Source organism: Rattus norvegicus, chromosome 11 (genome assembly GCF_036323735.1).
Source record: "Rattus norvegicus strain BN/NHsdMcwi chromosome 11, GRCr8, whole genome shotgun sequence".
Classification (NCBI taxonomy): Eukaryota; Metazoa; Chordata; class Mammalia; order Rodentia; family Muridae; genus Rattus; species Rattus norvegicus.
The window spans coordinates 12,721,203-12,746,152 of NC_086029.1; positions in this window are offsets into that span (position 1 = coordinate 12,721,203).

Below are 24,950 nucleotides of genomic sequence, written 5' to 3' on the forward strand. Positions count from 1 at the left end.
AATCAAAATTTCTAGGCGAATTCAGTGAGTTCCCAATGGGACATGCTTGTATGAGTTTGCTTTTCAATACCGAGCAACATTTTAAGGAACGTAATCCAAGTATCATGGTGAATTGAGTAGGTTCCCAATAGGATTCGCATGTAATAAGCTTGTTATTCAAGATAGAGCAACGATTTAACGAACTGAAACACTGTTTCTTTGTGAATTCAGTTAGTTCCTAGTAGCCTGCTCTTGTAATATGTGTACTTTTAAAGATTTATAAAAATTTGGTGAGCCGAATCTGAGTAACATGGTGAATTCGGTTTGTTCCCAATAGGCCGCAGTAGTAATAAATGGACTGTTCGGGATATAGAAAAATTTTCACGAATGGAATCAAAATTTCTAGGCGAATTCAGTGAGTTCCCAATGGGACATGCTTGTATGAGTTTGCTTTTCAATATCGAGCAACATTTTAATAAACGGAATCCAAATAACATGGTGAATTGAGTAGGTTCCCAATAGGATTCGCATGTAATAAGCATGTTATTCAAGATAGAGCAACGTTTTAACGAACTGAAACACTGTTTCTTTGTGAATTCAGTTTGTTCCTAGTAGCCTGCTCTTGTAATATGTGTACTTCTAAGGATTTATAAAAATTTGGTGAGCCGAATCTGAGTAACAGGGTGAATTCGGTTAGTTCCCAATAGGCCGCAGTAGTAATAAGTGGACTGTTCGGGATATAGAAAAATTTTCACGAATGGAATCAAAATTTCTAGGCGAATTCAGTGAGTTCCCAATGGGACATGCTTGTATGAGTTTGCTCTTCACTATCGAGCAACATTTTAAGGAACGAAATCCAAGTAACATGGTGAATTTAGTAGTTTCCCAGTACGATTCGCATGTAATAAGCTTGTTATTCAAGATAGAGCAACGATTTAACGAACTGAAACACTGTTTCTTTGTGAATTCAGTTAGTTCCTAGTAGCCTGCTCTTGTAATATGTGTACTTTTAAAGATTTATAAAAATTTGGTGAGCCGAATCTTAGTAACATGGTGAATTCGGTTAGTTCCCAATAGGCCGCAGTAGTAATAAGAGGACTGTTCGGGATATAGAAAAATTTTCACGAATGGAATCAAAATTTCTAGGCGAATTCAGTGAGTTCCCAATGGGACATGCTTGTATGAGTTTGCTTTTCAATATCGAGCAACATTTTAAGGAAGGGAATCCAAGTATCATGGTGAATTGAGTAGGTTCCCAATAGGATTCGCATGTAATAAGCTGGTTATTCAAGATAGAGCAACGTTTTAACGAACTGAAACACTGTTTCTTTGTGAATTCAGTTAGTTCCTAGTAGCCTGCTCTTGTAATATGTGTACTTTTAAAGATTTATAAAAATTTGGTGAGCCGAATCTGAGTAACATGGTGAATTCGGTTTGTTCCCGATAGGCCGCAGTAGTAATAAGTGGACTGTTCGGGATATAGAAAAATTTTCACGAATGGAATCAAAATTTCTAGGCGAATTCAGTGAGTTCCCAATGGGACATGCTTGTATGAGTTTGCTTTTCAATATCAAGCAACATTTTAAGGAACGGAATCCAAATAACATGGTGAATTGAGTAGGTTCCCAATAGGATTCGCATGTAATAAGCTTGTTATTCAAGATAGAGCAACGTTTTAACGAACTGAAACACTGTTTCTTTGTGAATTCAGTTAGTTCCTAGTAGCCTGCTCTTGTAATATGTGTACTTTTAAAGATTTATAAAAATTTGGTGAGCCGAATCTGAGTAACATGGTGAATTCGGTTAGTTCCCAATAGGCCGCAGTAGTTATAAGTGGACTGTTCACGATATAGAAAAATTTTCACGAATGGAATCAAAATTTCTAGGCGAATTCAGTGAGTTCCCAATGGGACATGCTTGTATGAGTTTGCTTTTCATTATCGAGCAACATTTTAAGGAACGGAATCCAAGTATCATGGTGAATTGAGTAGGTTCAAAATAGGATTCGCATGTAATAAGCTTGTTATTCAAAATAGAGCAACGTTTTAACGAACTGAAACACTGTTTCTTTGTGAATTCAGTTTGTTCCTAGTAGCCTGCTCTTGTAATATGTGTACTTCTAAGGATTTATAAAAATTTGGTGAGCCGAATCTGAGTAACAGGGTGAATTCGGTTAGTTCCCAATAGGCCGCAGTAGTAATAAGTGGACTGTTCGGGATATAGAAAAATTTTCACGAATGGAATCAAAATTTCTAGGCGAATTCAGTGAGTTCCCAATGGGACATGCTTGTATGAGTTTGCTCTTCACTATCGAGCAACATTTTAAGGAACGGAATCCAAGTAACATGGTGAATTGAGTAGTTTCCCAGTACGATTCGCATGTAATAAGCTTGTTATTCAAGATAGAGCAACGATTTAACGAACTGAAACACTGTTTCTTTGTGAATTCAGTTAGTTCCTAGTAGCCTGCTCTTGTAATATGTGTACTTTTAAAGATTTATAAAAATTTGGTGAGCCGAATCTTAGTAACATGGTGAATTCGGTTAGTTCCCAATAGGCCGCAGTAGTAATAAGTGGACTGTTCGGGATATAGAAAAATTTTCACGAATGGAATCAAAATTTCTAGGCGAATTCAGTGAGTTCCCAATGGGACATGCTTGTATGAGTTTGCTTTTCAATATCGAGCAACATTTTAAGGAAGGGAATCCAAGTATCATGGTGAATTGAGTAGGTTCCCAATAGGATTCGCATGTAATAAGCTTGTTATTCAAGATAGAGCAACGTTTTAACGAACTGAAACACTGTTTCTTTGTGAATTCAGTTAGTTCCTAGTAGTCTGCTCTTGTAATATGTGTACTTTTAAAGATTTATAAAAATTTGGTGAGCCGAATCTGAGTAACATGGTGAATTCGGTTTGTTCCCAATAGGCCGCAGTAGTAATAAGTGGACTGTTCGGGATATAGAAAAATTTTCACGAATGGAATCAAAATTTCTAGGCGAATTCAGTGAGTTCCCAATGGGACATGCTTGTATGAGTTTGCTTTTCAATATCGAGCAACATTTTAAGGAACGGAATCCAAATAACATGGTGAATTGAGTAGGTTCCCAATAGGATTCGCATGTAATAAGCTTGTTATTCAAGATAGAGCAACGTTTTAACGAACTGAAACACTGTTTCTTTGTGAATTCAGTTAGTTCCTAGTAGCCTGCTCTTGTAATATGTGTACTTTTAAAGATTTATAAAAATTTGGTGAGCCGAATCTTAGTAACATGGTGAATTCAGTTAGTTCCCAATAGGCCGCAGTAGTAATAAGTGGACTGTTCGGGATATAGAAAAATTTTCACGAATGGAATCAAAATTTCTAGGCGAATTCAGTGAGTTCCCAATAGGACATGCTTGTATGAGTTTGCTTTTCAATATCGAGCAACATTTTAAGGAAGGGAATCCAAGTATCATGGTGAATTGAGTAGGTTCCCAATAGGATTCGCATGTAATAAGCTGGTTATTCAAGATAGAGCAACGTTTTAACGAACTGAAACACTGTTTCTTTGTGAATTCAGTTAGTTCCTAGTAGCCTGCTCTTGTAATATGTGTACTTTTAAAGATTTATAAAAATTTGGTGAGCCGAATCTGAGTAACATGGTGAATTCGGTTTGTTCCCGATAGGCCGCAGTAGTAATAAGTGGACTGTTCGGGATATAGAAAAATTTTCACGAATGGAATCAAAATTTCTAGGCGAATTCAGTGAGTTCCCAATGGGACATGCTTGTATGAGTTTGCTTTTCAATATCGAGCAACATTTTAAGGAAAGGAATCCAAATAACATGGTGAATTGAGTAGGTTCCCAATAGGATTCGCATGTAATAAGCTTGTTATTCAAGATAGAGCAACGTTTTAACGAACTGAAACACTGTTTCTTTGTGAATTCAGTTAGTTCCTAGTAGCCTGCTCTTGTAATATGTGTACTTTTAAAGATTTATAAAAATTTGGTGAGCCGAATCTGAGTAACATGGTGAATTCGGTTAGTTCCCAATAGGCCGCAGTAGTTATAAGTGGACTGTTCGCGATATAGAAAAATTTTCACGAATGGAATCAAAATTTCTAGGCGAATTCAGTGAGTTCCCAATGGGACATGCTTGTATGAGTTTGCTTTTCAATATCGAGCAACATTTTAAGGAACGGAATCCAAGTATCATGGTGAATTGAGTAGGTTCAAAATAGGATTCGCATGTAATAAGCTTGTTATTCAAGATAGAGCAACGTTTTAACGAACTGAAACACTGTTTCTTTGTGAATTCAGTTTGTTCCTAGTAGCCTGCTCTTGTAATATGTGTACTTCTAAAGATTTATAAAAATTTGGTGAGCCGAATCTGAGTAACATGGTGAATTCGGTTAGTTCCCAATAGGCCGCAGTAGTAATGAGTGGACAGTTCGGGATATAGAAAAATTTTCACGAATGGAATCAAAATTTCTAGGCGAATTCAGTGAGTTCCCAATGGGACATGCTTGTATGAGTTTGCTTTTCAATATCGAGCAACATTTTAATGAAGGGAATCCAAGTATCATGGTGAATTGAGTAGGTTCCCAATAGGATTCGCATGTAATAAGCTTGTTATTCAAGATAGAGCAACGTTTTAACGAACTGAAACACTGTTTCTTTGTGAATTCAGTTAGTTCCTAGTAGTCTGCTCTTGTAATATGTGTACTTTTAAAGATTTATAAAAATTTGGTGAGCCGAATCTGAGTAACATGGTGAATTCGGTTTGTTCCCAATAGGCCGCAGTAGTAATAAGTGGACTGTTCGGGATATAGAAAAATTTTCACGAATGGAATCAAAATTTCTAGGCGAATTCAGATAGTTCCCAATGGGACATGCTTGTATGAGTTTGCTTTTCAATATCGAGCAACATTTTAAGGAACGGAATCCAAATAACATGGTGAATTGAGTAGGTTCCCAATAGGATTCGCATGTAATAAGCTTGTTATTCAAGATAGAGCAACGTTTTAACGAACTGAAACACTGTTTCTTTGTGAATTCAGTTAGTTCCTAGTAGCCTGCTCTTGTAATATGTGTACTTTTAAAGATTTATAAAAATTTGGTGAGCCGAATCTGAGTAACATGGTGAATTCGGTTAGTTCCCAATAGGCCGCAGTAGTTATAAGTGGACTGTTCGCGATATAGAAAAATTTTCACGAATGGAATCAAAATTTCTTGGCGAATTCAGTGAGTTCCCAATGGGACATGCTTGTATGAGTTTGCTCTTCACTATCGAGTAACATTTTAAGGAACGGAATCCAAGTAACATGGTGAATTGAGTAGTTTCCCAGTAGGATTCGCATGTAATAAGCTTGTTATTCAAGATAGAGCAACGATTTAACGAACTGAAACACTGTTTCTTTGTGAATTCAGTTAGTTCCTAGTAGCCTGCTCTTGTAATATGTGTACTTTTAATGATTTATGAAAATTTGGTGAGCCGAATCTTAGTAACATGGTGAATTCGGTTAGTTCCCAATAGGCCGCAGTAGTAATAAGTGGACTGTTCGGGATATAGAAAAATTTTCACGAATGGAATCAAAATTTCTAGGCGAATTCAGTGAGTTCCCAATAGGACATGCTTGTATGAGTTTGCTTTTCAATATCGAGCAACATTTTAAGGAAGGGAATCCAAGTATCATGGTGAATTGAGTAGGTTCCCAATAGGATTCGCATGTAATAAGCTGGTTATTCAAGATAGAGCAACGTTTTAACGAACTGAAACACTGTTTCTTTGTGAATTCAGTTAGTTCCTAGTAGCCTGCTCTTGTAATATGTGTACTTTTAAAGATTTATAAAAATTTGGTGAGCCGAATCTGAGTAACATGGTGAATTCGGTTTGTTCCCGATAGGCCGCAGTAGTAATAAGTGGACTGTTCGGGATATAGAAAAATTTTCACGAATGGAATCAAAATTTCTAGGCGAATTCAGTGAGTTCCCAATGGGACATGCTTGTATGAGTTTGCTTTTCAATATCGAGCAACATTTTAAGGAACGGAATCCAAATAACATGGTGAATTGAGTAGGTTCCCAATAGGATTCGCATGTAATAAGCTTGTTATTCAAGATAGAGCAACGTTTTAACGAACTGAAACACTGTTTCTTTGTGAATTCAGTTAGTTCCTAGTAGCCTTCTCTTGTGATATGTGTACTTTTAAAGATTTATAAAAATTTGGTGAGCCGAATCTGAGTAACATGGTGAATTCGGTTAGTTCCCAATAGGCCGCAGTAGTTATAAGTGGACTGTTCGCGATATAGAAAAATTTTCACGAATGGAATCAAAATTTCTAGGCGAATTCAGTGAGTTCCCAATGGGACATGCTTGTATGAGTTTGCTTTTCAATATCGAGCAACATTTTAAGGAACGGAATCCAAGTATCATGGTGAATTGAGTAGGTTCAAAATAGGATTCGCATGTAATAAGCTTGTTATTCAAGATAGAGCAACGTTTTAACGAACTGAAACACTGTTTCTTTGTGAATTCAGTTTGTTCCTAGTAGCCTGCTCTTGTAATATGTGTACTTCTAAAGATTTATAAAAATTTGGTGAGCCGAATCTGAGTAACATGGTGAATTCGGTTAGTTCCCAAGAGGCCGCAGTAGTAATAAGTGGACAGTTCGGGATATAGAAAAATTTTCACGAATGGAATCAAAATTTCTAGGCGAATTCAGTGAGTTCCCAATGGGACATGCTTGTATGAGTTTGCTTTTCAATATCGAGCAACATTTTAATGAAGGGAATCCAAGTATCATGGTGAATTGTGTAGGTTCCCAATAGGATTCGCATGTAATAAGCTTGTTATTCAAGATAGAGCAACGTTTTAACGAACTGAAACACTGTTTCTTTGTGAATTCAGTTAGTTCCTAGTAGTCTGCTCTTGTAATATGTGTACTTTTAAAGATTTATAAAAATTTGGTGAGCCGAATCTGAGTAACATGGTGAATTCGGTTTGTTCCCAATAGGCCGCAGTAGTAATAAGTGGACTGTTCGGGATATAGAAAAATTTTCACGAATGGAATCAAAATTTCTAGGCGAATTCAGATAGTTCCCAATGGGACATGCTTGTATGAGTTTTCTTTTCAATATCGAGCAACATTTTAAGGAACGGAATCCAAATAACATGGTGAATTGAGTAGGTTCCCAATAGGATTCGCATGTAATAAGCTTGTTATTCAAGATAGAGCAACGTTTTAACGAACTGAAACACTGTTTCTTTGTGAATTCAGTTAGTTCCTAGTAGCCTGCTCTTGTAATATGTGTACTTTTAAAGATTTATAAAAATTTGGTGAGCCGAATCTGAGTAACATGGTGAATTCGGTTAGTTCCCAATAGGCCGCAGTAGTTATAAGTGGACTGTTCGCGATATAGAAAAATTTTCACGAATGGAATCAAAATTTCTAGGCGAATTCAGTGAGTTCCCAATGGGACATGCTTGTATGAGTTTGCTCTTCACTATCGAGTAACATTTTAAGGAACGGAATCCAAGTAACATGGTGAATTGAGTAGTTTCCCAGTAGGATTCGCATGTAATAAGCTTGTTATTCAAGATAGAGCAACGATTTAACGAACTGAAACACTGTTTCTTTGTGAATTCAGTTAGTTCCTAGTAGCCTGCTCTTGTAATATGTGTACTTTTAATGATTTATAAAAATTTGGTGAGCCGAATCTTAGTAACATGGTGAATTCGGTTAGTTCCCAATAGGCCGCAGTAGTAATAAGTGGACTGTTCGGGATATAGAAAAATTTTCACGAATGAAATCAAAATTTCTAGGCGAATTCAGTGAGTTCCCAATAGGACATGCTTGTATGAGTTTGCTTTTCAATATCGAGCAACATTTTAAGGAAGGGAATCCAAGTATCATGGTGAATTGAGCAGGTTCCCAATAGGATTCGCATGTAATAAGCTGGTTATTCAAGATAGAGCAACGTTTTAACTAACTGAAACACTGTTTCTTTGTGAATTCAGTTAGTTCCTAGTAGCCTGCTCTTGTAATATGTGTACTTTTAAAGATTTATAAAAATTTGGTGAGCCGAATCTGAGTAACATGGTGAATTCGGTTTGTTCCCGATAGGCCGCAGTAGTAATAAGTGGACTGTTCGGGATATAGAAAAATTTTCACGAATGGAATCAAAATTTCTAGGCGAATTCAGTGAGTTCCCAATGGGACATGCTTGTATGAGTTTGCTTTTCAATATCGAGCAACATTTTAAGGAACGGAATCCAAATAACATGGTGAATTGAGTAGGTTCCCAATAGGATTCGCATGTAATAAGCTTGTTATTCAAGATAGAGCAACGTTTTAACGAACTGAAACACTGTTTCTTTGTGAATTCAGTTAGTTCCTAGTAGCCTGCTCTTGTAATATGTGTACTTTTAAAGATTTATAAAAATTTGGTGAGCCGAATCTGAGTAACATGGTGAATTCGGTTAGTTCCCAATAGGCCGCAGTAGTTATAAGTGGACTGTTCGCGATATAGAAAAATTTTCACGAATGGAATCAAAATTTCTAGGCGAATTCAGTGAGTTCCCAATGGACATGCTTGTATGAGTTTGCTTTTCAATATCGAGCAACATTTTAAGGAACGGAATCCAAGTATCATGGTGAATTGAGTAGGTTCAAAATAGGATTCGCATGTAATAAGCTTGTTATTCAAGATAGAGCAACGTTTTAACGAACTGAAACACTGTTTCTTTGTGAATTCAGTTTGTTCCTAGTAGCCTGCTCTTGTAATATGTGTACTTCTAAAGATTTATAAAAATTTGGTGAGCCGAATCTGAGTAACATGGTGAATTCGGTTAGTTCCCAATAGGCCGCAGTAGTAATAAGTGGACTGTTCGGGATATAGAAAAATTTTCACGAATGGAATCAAAATTTCTAGGCGAATTCAGTGAGTTCCCAATGGGACATGCTTGTATGAGTTTGCTTTTCAATATCGAGCAACATTTTAATGAAGGGAATCCAAGTATCATGGTGAATTGAGTAGGTTCCCAATAGGATTCGCATGTAATAAGCTTGTTATTCAAGATAGAGCAACGTTTTAACGAACTGAAACACTGTTTCTTTGTGAATTCAGTTAGTTCCTAGTAGTCTGCACTTGTAATATGTGTACTTTTAAAGATTTATAAAAATTTGGTGAGCCGAATCTGAGTAACATCGTGAATTCGGTTTGACCCAATAGGCCGCAATAGTAATAAGTGGACTGTTCGGGATATAGAAAAATTTTCACGAATGGAATCAAAATGTCTAGGCGAATTCAGTTAGTTCCCAATGGGACATGCTTGTATGAGTTTGCTTTTCAATATCGAGCAACATTTTAAGGAACGGAATCCAAATAACATGGTGAATTGAGTAGGTTCCCAATAGGATTCGCATGTAATAAGCTTGTTATTCAAGATAGAGCAACGTTTTAACGAACTGAAACACTGTTTCTTTGTGAATTCAGTTAGTTCCTAGTAGCCTGCTCTTGTAATATGTGTACTTTTAAAGATTTATAAAAATTTGGTGAGCCGAATCTGAGTAACATGGTGAATTCGGTTAGTTCCCAATAGGCCGCAGTAGTTATAAGTGGACTGTTCGCGATATAGAAAAATTTTCACGAATGGAATCAAAATTTCTAGGCGAATTCAGTGAGTTCCCAATGGGACATGCTTGTATGAGTTTGCTTTTCAATATCGAGCAACATTTTAAGGAACGGAATCCAAGTACCATGGTGAATTGAGTAGGTTCAAAATAGGATTCGCATGTAATAAGCTTGTTATTCAAGATAGAGCAACGTTTTAACGAACTGAAACACTGTTTCTTTGTGAATTCAGTTTGTTCCTAGTAGCCTGCTCTTGTAATATGTGTACTTCTAAAGATTTATAAAAATTTGGTGAGCCGAATCTGAGTAACATGGTGAATTCGGTTAGTTCCCAATAGGCCGCAGTAGTAATAAGTGGACTGTTCGGGATATAGAAAAATTTTCACGAATGGAATCAAAATTTCTTGGCGAATTCAGTGAGTTCCCAATGGGACATGCTTGTATGAGTTTGCTCTTGACTATCGAGCAACATTTTAAGGAACGGAATCCAAGTAACATGGTGAATTGAATAGGTTCCCAGTAGGATCGTATGTAATAAGTTGTTATTCAAGATAGAGCAACGTTTTAACGAACTGAAACACTGTTTCTTTGTGAATTCAGTTAGTTCCTAGTAGCCTGCTCTTGTAATATGTGTACTTTTAAAGATTTATAAAAATTTGGTGAGCCGAATCTGAGTAACATGGTGAATTCGGTTAGTTCCCAATAGGCCGCAGTAGTAATAAGTGGACTGTTCGGGATATAGAAAAATTTTCACGAATGGAATCAAAATTTCTAGGCGAATTCAGTGAGTTCCCAATGGGACATGCTTGTATGAGTTTGCTTTTCAATATCGAGCAACATTTTAAGGAACGGAATCCAAATAACATGGTGAATTGAGTAGGTTCCCAATAGGATTCGCATGTAATAAGCTTGTTATTCAAGATAGAGCAAAGTTTTAACGAACTGAAACACTGTTTCTTTGTGAATTCAGTTTGTTCCTAGTAGCCTGCTCTTGTAATATGTGTACTTCTAAAGATTTATAAAAATTTGGTGAGCCGAATCTGAGTAACATGGTGAATTCGGTTAGTTCCCAATAGGCCGCAGTAGTAATAAGTGGACTGTTTGGGATATAGAAAAATTTTCAAGAATGGAATCAAAATTTCTAGGCGAATTCAGTGAGTTCCCAATGGGACATGCTTGTATGAGTTTGCTCTTCACTATCGAGCAACATTTTAAGGAAGGGAATCCAAGTAACATGGTGAATTGAGTAGTTTCCCAGTAGGATTCGCATGTAATAAGCTTGTTATTCAAGATAGAGCAACGATTTAACGAACTGAAACACTGTTTCTTTGTGAATTCAGTTAGTTCCTAGTAGCCTGCTCTTGTAATATGTGTACTTTTAAAGATTTACAAAAATTTGGTGAGCCGAATCTGAGTAACATGGTGAATTCGGTAGTTCCCAATACGCCGCAGTAGTAATAAGTGGACTGTTCGGGATATAGAAAAATTTTCACGAATGGAATCAAAATTTCTAGGCGAATTCAGTGAGTTCCCAATGGGACATGCTTGTATGAGTTTGCTTTTCAATATCGAGCAACATTTTAAGGAACGGAATCCAAATAACATGGTGAATTGAGTAGGTTCCCAATAGGATTCGCATGTAATAAGCTTGTTATTCAAGATAGAGCAACGTTTTAACGAACTGAAACACTGTTTCTTTGTGAATTCAGTTAGTTCCTAGTAGCCTGCTCTTGTAATATGTGTACTTTTAAAGATTTATAAAAATTTGGTGAGCCGAATCTGAGTAACATGGTGAATTCGGTTAGTTCCCAATAGGCCGCAGTAGTAATAAGTGGACTGTTCGGGATATTAAAAATTTTCACGAATGGAATCAAAATTTCTAGGCGAATTCAGTGAGTTCCCAATGGGACATGCTTGTATGAGTTTGCTTTTCAATACCGAGCAACATTTTAAGGAACGTAATCCAAGTATCATGGTGAATTGAGTAGGTTCCCAATAGGATTCGCATGTAATAAGCTTGTTATTCAAGATAGAGCAACGATTTAACGAACTGAAACACTGTTTCTTTGTGAATTCAGTTAGTTCCTAGTAGCCTGCTCTTGTAATATGTGTACTTTTAAAGATTTATAAAAATTTGGTGAGCCGAATCTGAGTAACATGGTGAATTCGGTTTGTTCCCAATAGGCCGCAGTAGTAATAAGTGGACTGTTCGGGATATAGAAAAATTTTCACGAATGGAATCAAAATTTCTAGGCGAATTCAGTGAGTTCCCAATGGGACATGCTTGTATGAGTTTGCTTTTCAATATCGAGCAACATTTTAATAAACGGAATCCAAATAACATGGTGAATTTAGTAGGTTCCCAATAGGATTCGCATGTAATAAGCTTGTTATTCAAGATAGAGCAACGTTTTAACGAACTGAAACACTGTTTCTTTGTGAATTCAGTTTGTTCCTAGTAGCCTGCTCTTGTAATATGTGTACTTCTAAGGATTTATAAAAATTTGGTGAGCCGAATCTGAGTAACAGGGTGAATTCGGTTAGTTCCCAATAGGCCGCAGTAGTAATAAGTGGACTGTTCGGGATATAGAAAAATTTTCACGAATGGAATCAAAATTTCTAGGCGAATTCAGTGAGTTCCCAATGGGACATGCTTGTATGAGTTTGCTCTTCACTATCGAGCAACATTTTAAGGAACGGAATCCAAGTAACATGGTGAATTGAGTAGTTTCCCAGTAGGATTCGCATGTAATAAGCTTGTTATTCAAGATAGAGCAACGATTTAACGAACTGAAACACTGTTTCTTTGTGAATTCAGTTAGTTCCTAGTAGCCTGCTCTTGTAATATGTGTACTTTTAAAGATTTATAAAAATTTGGTGAGCCGAATCTTAGTAACATGGTGAATTCGGTTAGTTCCCAATAGGCCGCAGTAGTAATAAGTGGACTGTTCGGGATATAGAAAAATTTTCACGAATGGAATCAAAATTTCTAGGCGAATTCAGTGAGTTCCCAATGGGACATGCTTGTATGAGTTTGCTTTTCAATATCGAGCAACATTTTAAGGAAGGGAATCCAAGTATCATGGTGAATTGAGTAGGTTCCCAATAGGATTCGCATGTAATAAGCTGGTTATTCAAGATAGAGCAACGTTTTAACGAACTGAAACACTGTTTCTTTGTGAATTCAGTTAGTTCCTAGTAGCCTGCTCTTGTAATATGTGTACTTTTAAAGATTTATAAAAATTTGGTGAGCCGAATCTGAGTAACATGGTGAATTCGGTTTGTTCCCGATAGGCCGCAGTAGTAATAAGTGGACTGTTCGGGATATAGAAAAATTTTCACGAATGGAATCAAAATTTCTAGGCGAATTCAGTGAGTTCCCAATGGGACATGCTTGTATGAGTTTGCTTTTCAATATCGAGCAACATTTTAAGGAACGGAATCCAAATAACATGGTGAATTGAGTAGGTTCCCAATAGGATTCGCATGTAATAAGCTTGTTATTCAAGATAGAGCAACGTTTTAACGAACTGAAACACTGTTTCTTTGTGAATTCAGTTAGTTCCTAGTAGCCTGCTCTTGTAATATGTGTACTTTTAAAGATTTATAAAAATTTGGTGAGCCGAATCTGAGTAACATGGTGAATTCGGTTAGTTCCCAATAGGCCGCAGTAGTTATAAGTGGACTGTTCGCGATATAGAAAAATTTTCACGAATGGAATCAAAATTTCTAGGCGAATTCAGTGAGTTCCCAATGGGACATGCTTGTATGAGTTTGCTTTTCAATATCGAGCAACATTTTAAGGAACGGAATCCAAGTATCATGGTGAATTGAGTAGGTTCAAAATAGGATTCGCATGTAATAAGCTTGTTATTCAAAATAGAGCAACGTTTTAACGAACTGAAACACTGTTTCTTTGTGAATTCAGTTTGTTCCTAGTAGCCTGCTCTTGTAATATGTGTACTTCTAAGGATTTATAAAAATTTGGTGAGCCGAATCTGAGTAACAGGGTGAATTCGGTTAGTTCCCAATAGGCCGCAGTAGTAATAAGTGGACTGTTCGGGATATAGAAAAATTTTCACGAATGGAATCAAAATTTCTAGGCGAATTCAGTGAGTTCCCAATGGGACATGCTTGTATGAGTTTGCTCTTCACTATCGATCAACATTTTAAGGAACGGAATCCAAGTAACATGGTGAATTGAGTAGTTTCCCAGTACGATTTGCATGTAATAAGCTTGTTATTCAAGATAGAGCAACGATTTAACGAACTGAAACACTGTTTCTTTGTGAATTCAGTTAGTTCCTAGTAGCCTGCTCTTGTAATATGTGTACTTTTAAAGATTTATAAAAATTTGGTGAGCCGAATCTGAGTAACATGGTGAATTCGGTTTGTTCCCGATAGGCCGCAGTAGTAATAAGTGGACTGTTCGGGATATAGAAAAATTTTCACGAATGGAATCAAAATTTCTAGGCGAATTCAGTGAGTTCCCAATGGGACATGCTTGTATGAGTTTGCTTTTCAATATCGAGCAACATTTTAAGGAACGGAATCCAAATAACATGGTGAATTGAGTAGGTTCCCAATAGGATTCGCATGTAATAAGCTTGTTATTCAAGATAGAGCAACGTTTTAACGAACTGAAACACTGTTTCTTTGTGAATTCAGTTAGTTCCTAGTAGCCTGCTCTTGTAATATGTGTACTTTTAAAGATTTATAAAAATTTGGTGAGCCGAATCTGAGTAACATGGTGAATTCGGTTAGTTCCCAATAGGCCGCAGTAGTTATAAGTGGACTGTTCGCGATATAGAAAAATTTTCACTAATGGAATCAAAATTTCTAGGCGAATTCAGTGAGTTCCCAATGGGACATGCTTGTATGAGTTTGCTTTTCAATATCGAGCAACATTTTAAGGAACGGAATCCAAGTATCATGGTGAATTGAGTAGGTTCAAAATAGGATTCGCATGTAATAAGCTTGTTATTCAAAATAGAGCAACGTTTTAACGAACTGAAACACTGTTTCTTTGTGAATTCAGTTTGTTCCTAGTAGCCTGCTCTTGTAATATGTGTACTTCTAAGGATTTATAAAAATTTGGTGAGCCGAATCTGAGTAACAGGGTGAATTCGGTTAGTTCCCAATAGGCCGCAGTAGTAATAAGTGGACTGTTCGGGATATAGAAAAATTTTCACGAATGGAATCAAAATTTCTAGGCGAATTCAGTGAGTTCCCAATGGGACATGCTTGTATGAGTTTGCTCTTCACTATCGATCAACATTTTAAGGAACGGAATCCAAGTAACATGGTGAATTGAGTAGTTTCCCAGTACGATTCGCATGTAATAAGCTTGTTATTCAAGATAGAGCAACGATTTAACGAACTGAAACACTGTTTCTTTGTGAATTCAGTTAGTTCCTAGTAGCCTGCTCTTGTAATATGTGTACTTTTAAAGATTTATAAAAATTTGGTGAGCCGAATCTTAGTAACATGGTGAATTCGGTTAGTTCCCAATAGGCCGCAGTAGTAATAAGTGGACTGTTCGGGATATAGAAAAATTTTCACGAATGGAATCAAAATTTCTAGGCGAATTCAGTGAGTTCCCAATGGGACATGCTTGTATGAGTTTGCTTTTCAATATCGAGCAACATTTTAAGGAAGGGAATCCAAGTATCATGGTGAATTGAGTAGGTTCCCAATAGGATTCGCATGTAATAAGCTGGTTATTCAAGATAGAGCAACGTTTTAACGAACTGAAACACTGTTTCTTTGTGAATTCAGTTAGTTCCTAGTAGCCTGCTCTTGTAATATGTGTACTTTTAAAGATTTATAAAAATTTGGTGAGCCGAATCTGAGTAACATGGTGAATTCGGTTTGTTCCCAATAGGCCGCAGTAGTAATAAGTGGACTGTTCGGGATATAGAAAAATTTTCACGAATGGAATCAAAATTTCTAGGCGAATTCAGTGAGTTCCCAATGGGACATGCTTGTATGAGTTTGCTTTTCAATATCGAGCAACATTTTAAGGAACGGAATCCAAATAACATGGTGAATTGAGTAGGTTCCCAATAGGATTCGCATGTAATAAGCTTGTTATTCAAGATAGAGCAACGTTTTAACGAACTGAAACACTGTTTCTTTGTGAATTCAGTTAGTTCCTAGTAGCCTGCTCTTGTAATATGTGTACTTTTAAAGATTTATAAAAATTTGGTGAGCCGAATCTGAGTAACATGGTGAATTCGGTTAGTTCCCAATAGGCCGCAGTAGTTATAAGTGGACTGTTCGCGATATAGAAAAATTTTCACGAATGGAATCAAAATTTCTAGGCGAATTCAGTGAGTTCCCAATGGGACATGCTTGTATGAGTTTGCTTTTCAATATCGAGCAACATTTTAAGGAACGGAATCCAAGTATCATGGTGAATTGAGTAGGTTCAAAATAGGATTCGCATGTAATAAGCTTGTTATTCAAGATAGAGCAACGTTTTAACGAACTGAAACACTGTTTCTTTGTGAATTCAGTTTGTTCCTAGTAGCCTGCTCTTGTAATATGTGTACTTCTAAAGATTTATAAAAATTTGGTGAGCCGAATCTGAGTAACATGGTGAATTCGGTTAGTTCCCAATAGGCCGCAGTAGTAATAAGTGGACAGTTCGGGATATAGAAAAATTTTCACGAATGGAATCAAAATTTCTAGGCGAATTCAGTGAGTTCCCAATGGGACATGCTTGTATGAGTTTGCTTTTCAATATCGAGCAACATTTTAATGAAGGGAATCCAAGTATCATGGTGAATTGAGTAGGTTCACAATAGGATTCGCATGTAATAAGCTTGTTATTCAAGATAGAGCAACGTTTTAACGAACTGAAACACTGTTTCTTTGTGAATTCAGTTAGTTCCTAGTAGTCTGCTCTTGTAATATGTGTACTTTTAAAGATTTATAAAAATTTGGTGAGCCGAATCTGAGTAACATGGTGAATTCGGTTTGTTCCCAATAGGCCGCAGTAGTAATAAGTGGACTGTTCGGGATATAGAAAAATTTTCACGAATGGAATCAAAATTTCTAGGCGAATTCAGATAGTTCCCAATGGGACATGCTTGTATGAGTTTGCTTTTCAATATCGAGCAACATTTTAAGGAACGGAATCCAAATAACATGGTGAATTGAGTAGGTTCCCAATAGGATTCGCATGTAATAAGCTTGTTATTCAAGATAGAGCAACGTTTTAACGAACTGAAACACTGTTTCTTTGTGAATTCAGTTAGTTCCTAGTAGCCTGCTCTTGTAATATGTGTACTTTTAAAGATTTATAAAAATTTGGTGAGCCGAATCTGAGTAACATGGTGAATTCGGTTAGTTCCCAATAGGCCGCAGTAGTTATAAGTGGACTGTTCGCGATATAGAAAAATTTTCACGAATGGAATCAAAATTTCTAGGCGAATTCAGTGAGTTCCCAATGGGACATGCTTGTATGAGTTTGCTTTTCAATATCGAGCAACATTTTAAGGAACGGAATCCAAGTATCATGGTGAATTGAGTAGGTTCAAAATAGGATTCGCATGTAATAAGCTTGTTATTCAAGATAGAGCAACGTTTTAACGAACTGAAACACTGTTTCTTTGTGAATTCAGTTTGTTCCTAGTAGCCTGCTCTTGTAATATGTGTACTTCTAAAGATTTATAAAAATTTGGTGAGCCGAATCTGAGTAACATGGTGAATTCGGTTAGTTCCCAATAGGCCGCAGTAGTAATGAGTGGACAGTTCGGGATATAGAAAAATTTTCACGAATGGAATCAAAATTTCTAGGCGAATTCAGTGAGTTCCCAATGGGACATGCTTGTATGAGTTTGCTTTTCAATATCGAGCAACATTTTAATGAAGGGAATCCAAGTATCATGGTGAATTGAGTAGGTTCCCAATAGGATTCGCATGTAATAAGCTTGTTATTCAAGATAGAGCAACGTTTTAACGAACTGAAACACTGTTTCTTTGTGAATTCAGTTAGTTCCTAGTAGTCTGCTCTTGTAATATGTGTACTTTTAAAGATTTATAAAAATTTGGTGAGCCGAATCTGAGTAACATGGTGAATTCGGTTTGTTCCCAATAGGCCGCAGTAGTAATAAGTGGACTGTTCGGGATATAGAAAAATTTTCACGAATGGAATCAAAATTTCTAGGCGAATTCAGATAGTTCCCAATGGGACATGCTTGTATGAGTTTGCTTTTCAATATCGAGCAACATTTTAAGGAACGGAATCCAAATAACATGGTGAATTGAGTAGGTTCCCAATAGGATTCGCATGTAATAAGCTTGTTATTCAAGATAGAGCAACGTTTTAACGAACTGAAACACTGTTTCTTTGTGAATTCAGTTAGTTCCTAGTAGCCTGCTCTTGTAATATGTGTACTTTTAAAGATTTATAAAAATTTGGTGAGCCGAATCTGAGTAACATGGTTTATTCGGTTAGTTCCCAATAGGCCGCAGTAGTTATAAGTGGACTGTTCGCGATATAGAAAAATTTTCACGAATGGAATCAAAATTTCTAGGCGAATTCAGTGAGTTCCCAATGGGACATGCTTGTATGAGTTTGCTCTTCACTATCGAGTAACATTTTAAGGAACGGAATCCAAGTAACATGGTGAATTGAGTAGTTTCCCAGTAGGATTCGCATGTAATAAGCTTGTTATTCAAGATAGAGCAACGATTTAACGAACTGAAACACTGTTTCTTTGTGAATTCAGTTAGTTCCTAGTAGCCTGCTCTTGTAATATGTGTACTTTTAATGATTTATAAAAATTTGGTGAGCCGAATCTTAGTAACATGGTGAATTCGGTTAGTTCCCAATAGGCCGCAGTAGTAATAAGTGGACTGTTCGGGATATAGAAAAATTTTCACGAATGGAATCAAAATTTCTAGGCGAATTCAGTGAGTTCCCAATAGGACATGCTTGTATGAGTTTGCTTTTCAATATCGAGCAACATTTTAAGGAAGGGAATCCAAGTATCATGGTGAATTGAGTAGGTTCCCAATAGGATTCGCATGTAATAAGCTGGTTATTCAAGATAGAGCAACGTTTTAACGAACTGAAACACTGTTTCTTTGTGAATTCAGTTAGTTCCTAGTAGCCTGCTCTTGTAATATGTGTACTTTTAAAGATTTATAAAAATTTGGTGAGCCGAATCTGAGTAACATGGTGAATTCGGTTTGTTCCCGATAGGCCGCAGTAGTAATAAGTGGACTGTTCGGGATATAGAAAAATTTTCACGAATGGAATCAAAATTTCTAGGCGAATTCAGTGAGTTCCCAATGGGACATGCTTGTATGAGTTTGCTTTTCAATATCGAGCAACATTTTAAGGAAAGGAATCCAAATAACATGGTGAATTGAGTAGGTTCCCAATAGGATTCGCATGTAATAAGCTTGTTATTCAAGATAGAGCAACGTTTTAACGAACTGAAACACTGTTTCTTTGTGAATTCAGTTAGTTCCTAGTAGCCTGCTCTTGTAATATGTGTACTTTTAAAGATTTATAAAAATTTGGTGAGCCGAATCTGAGTAACATGGTGAATTCGGTTAGTTCCCAATAGGCCGCAGTAGTTATAAGTGGACTGTTCGCGATATAGAAAAATTTTCACGAATGGAATCAAAATTTCTAGGCGAATTCAGATAGTTCCCAATGGGACATGCTTGTATGAGTTTGCTTTTCAATATCGAGCAACATTTTAAGGAACGGAATCCAAATAACATGGTGAATTGAGTAGGTTCCCAATAGGATTCGCATGTAATAAGCTTGTTATTCAAGATAGAGCAACGTTTTAACGAACTGAAACACTGTTTCTTTGTGAATTCAGTTAGTTCCTAGTAGCCTGCTCTTGTAATATGTGTACTTTTAAAGATTTATAAAAATTTGGTGAGCCGAATCTGAGTAACATGGTGAATTTGGTTAGTTCCCAATAGGCCGCAGTAGTTATAAGTGGACTGTTCGGGATATAGAAAAATTTTCACGAATGGAATCAAAATTTCTAGGCGAATTCAGTGAGTTCCCAATGGGACATGCTTGTATGAGTTTGCTCTTCACTATCGAGTAACATTTTAAGGAACGGAATCCAAGTAACATGGTGAATTGAGTAGTTTCCCAGTAGGATTCGCATGTAATAAGCTTGTTATTCAAGATAGAGCAACGATTTAACGAACTGAAACACTGTTTCTTTGTGAATTCAGTTAGTTCCTAGTAGCCTGCTCTTGTAATATGTGTACTTTTAATGATTTATAAAAATTTGGTGAGCCGAATCTTAGTAACATGGTGAATTCGGTTAGTTCCCAATAGGCCGCAGTAGTAATAAGTGGACTGTTCGGGATATAGAAAAATTTTCACGAATGGAATCAAAATTTCTAGGCGAATTCAGTGAGTTCCCAATAGGACATGCTTGTATGAGTTTGCTTTTCAATATCGAGCAACATTTTAAGGAAGGGAATCCAAGTATCATGGTGAATTGAGTAGGTTCCCAATAGGATTCGCATGTAATAAGCTGGTTATTCAAGATAGAGCAACGTTTTAACGAACTGAAACACTGTTTCTTTGTGAATTCAGTTAGTTCCTAGTAGCCTGCTCTTGTAATATGTGTACTTTTAAAGATTTATAAAAATTTGGTGAGCCGAATCTGAGTAACATGGTGAATTCGGTTTGTTCCCGATAGGCCGCAGTAGTAATAAGTGGACTGTTCGGGATATAGAAAAATTTTCACGAATGGAATCAAAATTTCTAGGCGAATTCAGTTAGTTCCCAATGGGACATGCTTGTATGAGTTTGCTTTTCAATATCGAGCAACATTTTAAGGAACGGAATCCAAATAACATGGTGAATTGAGTAGGTTCCCAATAGGATTCGCATGTAATAAGCTTGTTATTCAAGATAGAGCAACGTTTTAACGAACTGAAACACTGTTTCTTTGTGAATTCAGTTAGTTCCTAGTAGCCTGCTCTTGTAATATGTGTACTTTTAAAGATTTATAAAAATTTGGTGAGCCGAATCTGAGTAACATGGTGAATTCGGTTAGTTCCCAATAGGCCGCAGTAGTTATAAGTGGACTGTTCGCGATATAGAAAAATTTTCACGAATGGAATCAAAATTTCTAGGCGAATTCAGTGAGTTCCCAATGGGACATGCTTGTATGAGTTTGCTTTTCAATATCGAGCAACATTTTAAGGAACGGAATCCAAGTATCATGGTGAATTGAGTAGGTTCAAAATAGGATTCGCATGTAATAAGCTTGTTATTCAAGATAGAGCAACGTTTTAACGAACTGAAACACTGTTTCTTTGTGAATTCAGTTTGTTCCTAGTAGCCTGCTCTTGTAATATGTGTACTTCTAAAGATTTATAAAAATTTGGTGAGCCGAATCTGAGTAACATGGTGAATTCGGTTAGTTCCCAATAGGCCGCAGTAGTAATAAGTGGACTGTTCGGGATATAGAAAAATTTTCACGAATGGAATCAAAATTTCTAGGCGAATTCAGTGAGTTCCCAATGGGACATGCTTGTATGAGTTTGCTTTTCAATATCGAGCAACATTTTAATGAAGGGAATCCAAGTATCATGGTGAATTGAGTAGGTTCCCAATAGGATTCGCATGTAATAAGCTTGTTATTCAAGATAGAGCAACGTTTTAACGAACTGAAACACTGTTTCTTTGTGAATTCAGTTAGTTCCTAGTAGTCTGCACTTGTAATATGTGTACTTTTAAAGATTTATAAAAATTTGGTGAGCCGAATCTGAGTAACATCGTGAATTCGGTTTGTTCCCAATAGGCCGCAGTAGTAATAAGTGGACTGTTCGGGATATAGAAAAATTTTCACGAATGGAATCAAAATGTCTAGGCGAATTCAGTTAGTTCCCAATGGGACATGCTTGTATGAGTTTGCTTTTCAATATCGAGCAACATTTTAAGGAACGGAATCCAAATAACATGGTGAATTGAGTAGGTTCCCAATAGGATTCGCATGTAATAAGCTTGTTATTCAAGATAGAGCAACGTTTTAACGAACTGAAACACTGTTTCTTTGTGAATTCAGTTAGTTCCTAGTAGCCTGCTCTTGTAATATGTGTACTTTTAAAGATTTATAAAAATTTGGTGAGCCGAATCTGAGTAACATGGTGAATTCGGTTAGTTCCCAATAGGCCGCAGTAGTTATAAGTGGACTGTTCGCGATATAGAAAAATTTTCACGAATGGAATCAAAATTTCTAGGCGAATTCAGTGAGTTCCCAATGGGACATGCTTGTATGAGTTTGCTTTTCAATATCGAGCAACATTTTAAGGAACGGAATCCAAGTACCATGGTGAATTGAGTAGGTTCAAAATAGGATTCGCATGTAATAAGCTTGTTATTCAAGATAGAGCAACGTTTTAACGAACTGAAACACTGTTCCTTTGTGAATTCAGTTTGTTCCTAGTAGCCTGCTCTTGTAATATGTGTACTTCTAAAGATTTATAAAAATTTGGTGAGCCGAATCTGAGTAACATGGTGAATTCGGTTAGTTCCCAATAGGCCGCAGTAGTAATAAGTGGACTGTTCGGGATATAGAAAAATTTTCACGAATGGAATCAAAATTTCTAGGCGAATTCAGTGAGTTCCCAATGGGACATGCTTGTATGAGTTTGCTCTTGACTATCGAGCAACATTTTAAGGAACGGAATCCAAGTAACATGGTGAATTGAGTAGGTTCCCAGTAGGATCGTATGTAATAAGCTTGTTATTCAAGATAGAGCAACGTTTTAACGAACTGAAACACTGTTTCTTTGTGAATTCAGTTAGTTCCTAGTAGCCTGCTCTTGTAATATGTGTACTTTTAAAGATTTATAAAAATTTGGTGAGCCGAACTGAGTAACATTGTGAATTCGGTTAGTTCCCAATAGGCCGCAGTAGTAATAAGTGGACTGTTCGGGATATAGAAAAATTTTCACGAATGGAATCAAAATTTCTAGGCGAATTCAGTGAGTTCCCAATGGGACATGCTTGTATGAGTTTGCTTTTCAATATCGAGCAACATTTTAAGGAACGGAATCCAAATAACATGGTGAATTGAGTAGGTTCCCAATAGGATTCGCATGTAATAAGCTTGTTATTCAAGATAGAGCAACGTTTTAACGAACTGAAACACTGTTTCTTTGTGAATTCAGTTTGTTCCTAGTAGCCTGCTCTTGTAATATGTGTACTTCTAAAGATTTATAAAAATTTGGTGAGCCGAATCTGAGTAACATGGTGAATTCGGTTAGTTCCCAATAGGCCGCAGTAGTAATAAGTGGACTGTTCGGGATATAGAAAAATTTTCAAGAATGGAATCAAAATTTCTAGGCGAATTCAGTGAGTTCCCAATGGGACATGCTTGTATGAGTTTGCTCTTCACTATCGAGCAACATTTTAAGGAACGGAATCCAAGTAACATGGTGAATTGAGTAGTTTCCCAGTAGGATTCGCATGTAATAAGCTTGTTATTCAAGATAGAGCAACGATTTAACGAACTGAAACACTGTTTCTTTGTGAATTCAGTTAGTTCCTAGTAGCCTGCTCTTGTAATATGTGTACTTTTAAAGATTTATAAAAATTTGGTGAGCCGAATCTGAGTAACATGGTGAATTCGGTAGTTCCCAATACGCCGCAGTAGTAATAAGTGGACTGTTCGGGATATAGAAAAATTTTCACGAATGGAATCAAAATTTCTAGGCGAATTCAGTGAGTTCCCAATGGGACATGCTTGTATGAGTTTGCTTTTCAATATGGAGCAACATTTTAAGGAACGGAATCCAAATAACATGGTGAATTGAGTAGGTTCCCAATAGGATTCGCATGTAATAAGCTTGTTATTCAAGATAGAGCAACGTTTTAACGAACTGAAACACTGTTTCTTTGTGAATTCAGTTAGTTCCTAGTAGCCTGCTCTTGTAATATGTGTACTTTTAAAGATTTATAAAAATTTGGTGAGCCGAATCTGAGTAACATGGTGAATTCGGTTAGTTCCCAATAGGCCGCAGTAGTAATAAGTGGACTGTTCGGGATATTAAAAATTTTCACGAATGGAATCAAAATTTCTAGGCGAATTCAGTGAGTTCCCAATGGGACATGCTTGTATGAGTTTGCTTTTCAATACCGAGCAACATTTTAAGGAACGTAATCCAAGTATCATGGTGAATTGAGTAGGTTCCCAATAGGATTCGCATGTAATAAGCTTGTTATTCAAGATAGAGCAACGTTTTAACGAACTGAACCACTGTTTCTTTGTGAATTCAGTTAGTTCCTAGTAGCCTGCTCTTGTAATATGTGTACTTTTAAAGATTTATAAAAATTTGGTGAGCCGAATCTGAGTAACATGGTGAATTCGGTTTGTTCCCAATAGGCCGCAGTAGTAATAAGTGGACTGTTCGGGATATAGAAAAATTTTCACGAATGGAATCAAAATTTCTAGGCGAATTCAGTGAGTTCCCAATGGGACATGCTTGTATGAGTTTGCTTTTCAATATCGAGCAACATTTTAATAAACGGAATCCAAATAACATGGTGAATTGAGTAGGTTCCCAATAGGATTCGCATGTAATAAGCTTGTTATTCAAGATAGAGCAACGTTTTAACGAACTGAAACACTGTTTCTTTGTGAATTCATTTTGTTCCTAGTAGCCTGCTCTTGTAATATGTGTACTTCTAAGGATTTATAAAAATTTGGTGAGCCGAATCTGAGTAACAGGGTGAATTCGGTTAGTTCCCAATAGGCCGCAGTAGTAATAAGTGGACTGTTCGGGATATAGAAAAATTTTCACGAATGGAATCAAAATTTCTAGGCGAATTCAGTGAGTTCCCAATGGGACATGCTTGTATGAGTTTGCTCTTCACTATCGAGCAACATTTTAAGGAACGGAATCCAAGTAACATGGTGAATTGAGTAGTTTCCCAGTACGATTCGCATGTAATAAGCTTGTTATTCAAGATAGAGCAACGATTTAACGAACTGAAACACTGTTTCTTTGTGAATTCAGTTAGTTCCTAGTAGCCTGCTCTTGTAATATGTGTACTTTTAAAGATTTATAAAAATTTGGTGAGCCGAATCTGAGTAACATGGTGAATTCGGTTTGTTCCCGATAGGCCGCAGTAGTAATAAGTGGACTGTTCGGGATATAGAAAAATTTTCACGAATGGAATCAAAATTTCTAGGCGAATTCAGTGAGTTCCCAATAGGACATGCTTGTATGAGTTTGCTTTTCAATATCGAGCAACATTTTAAGGAAGGGAATCCAAGTATCATGGTGAATTGAGTAGGTTCCCAATAGGATTCGCATGTAATAAGCTGGTTATTCAAGATAGAGCAA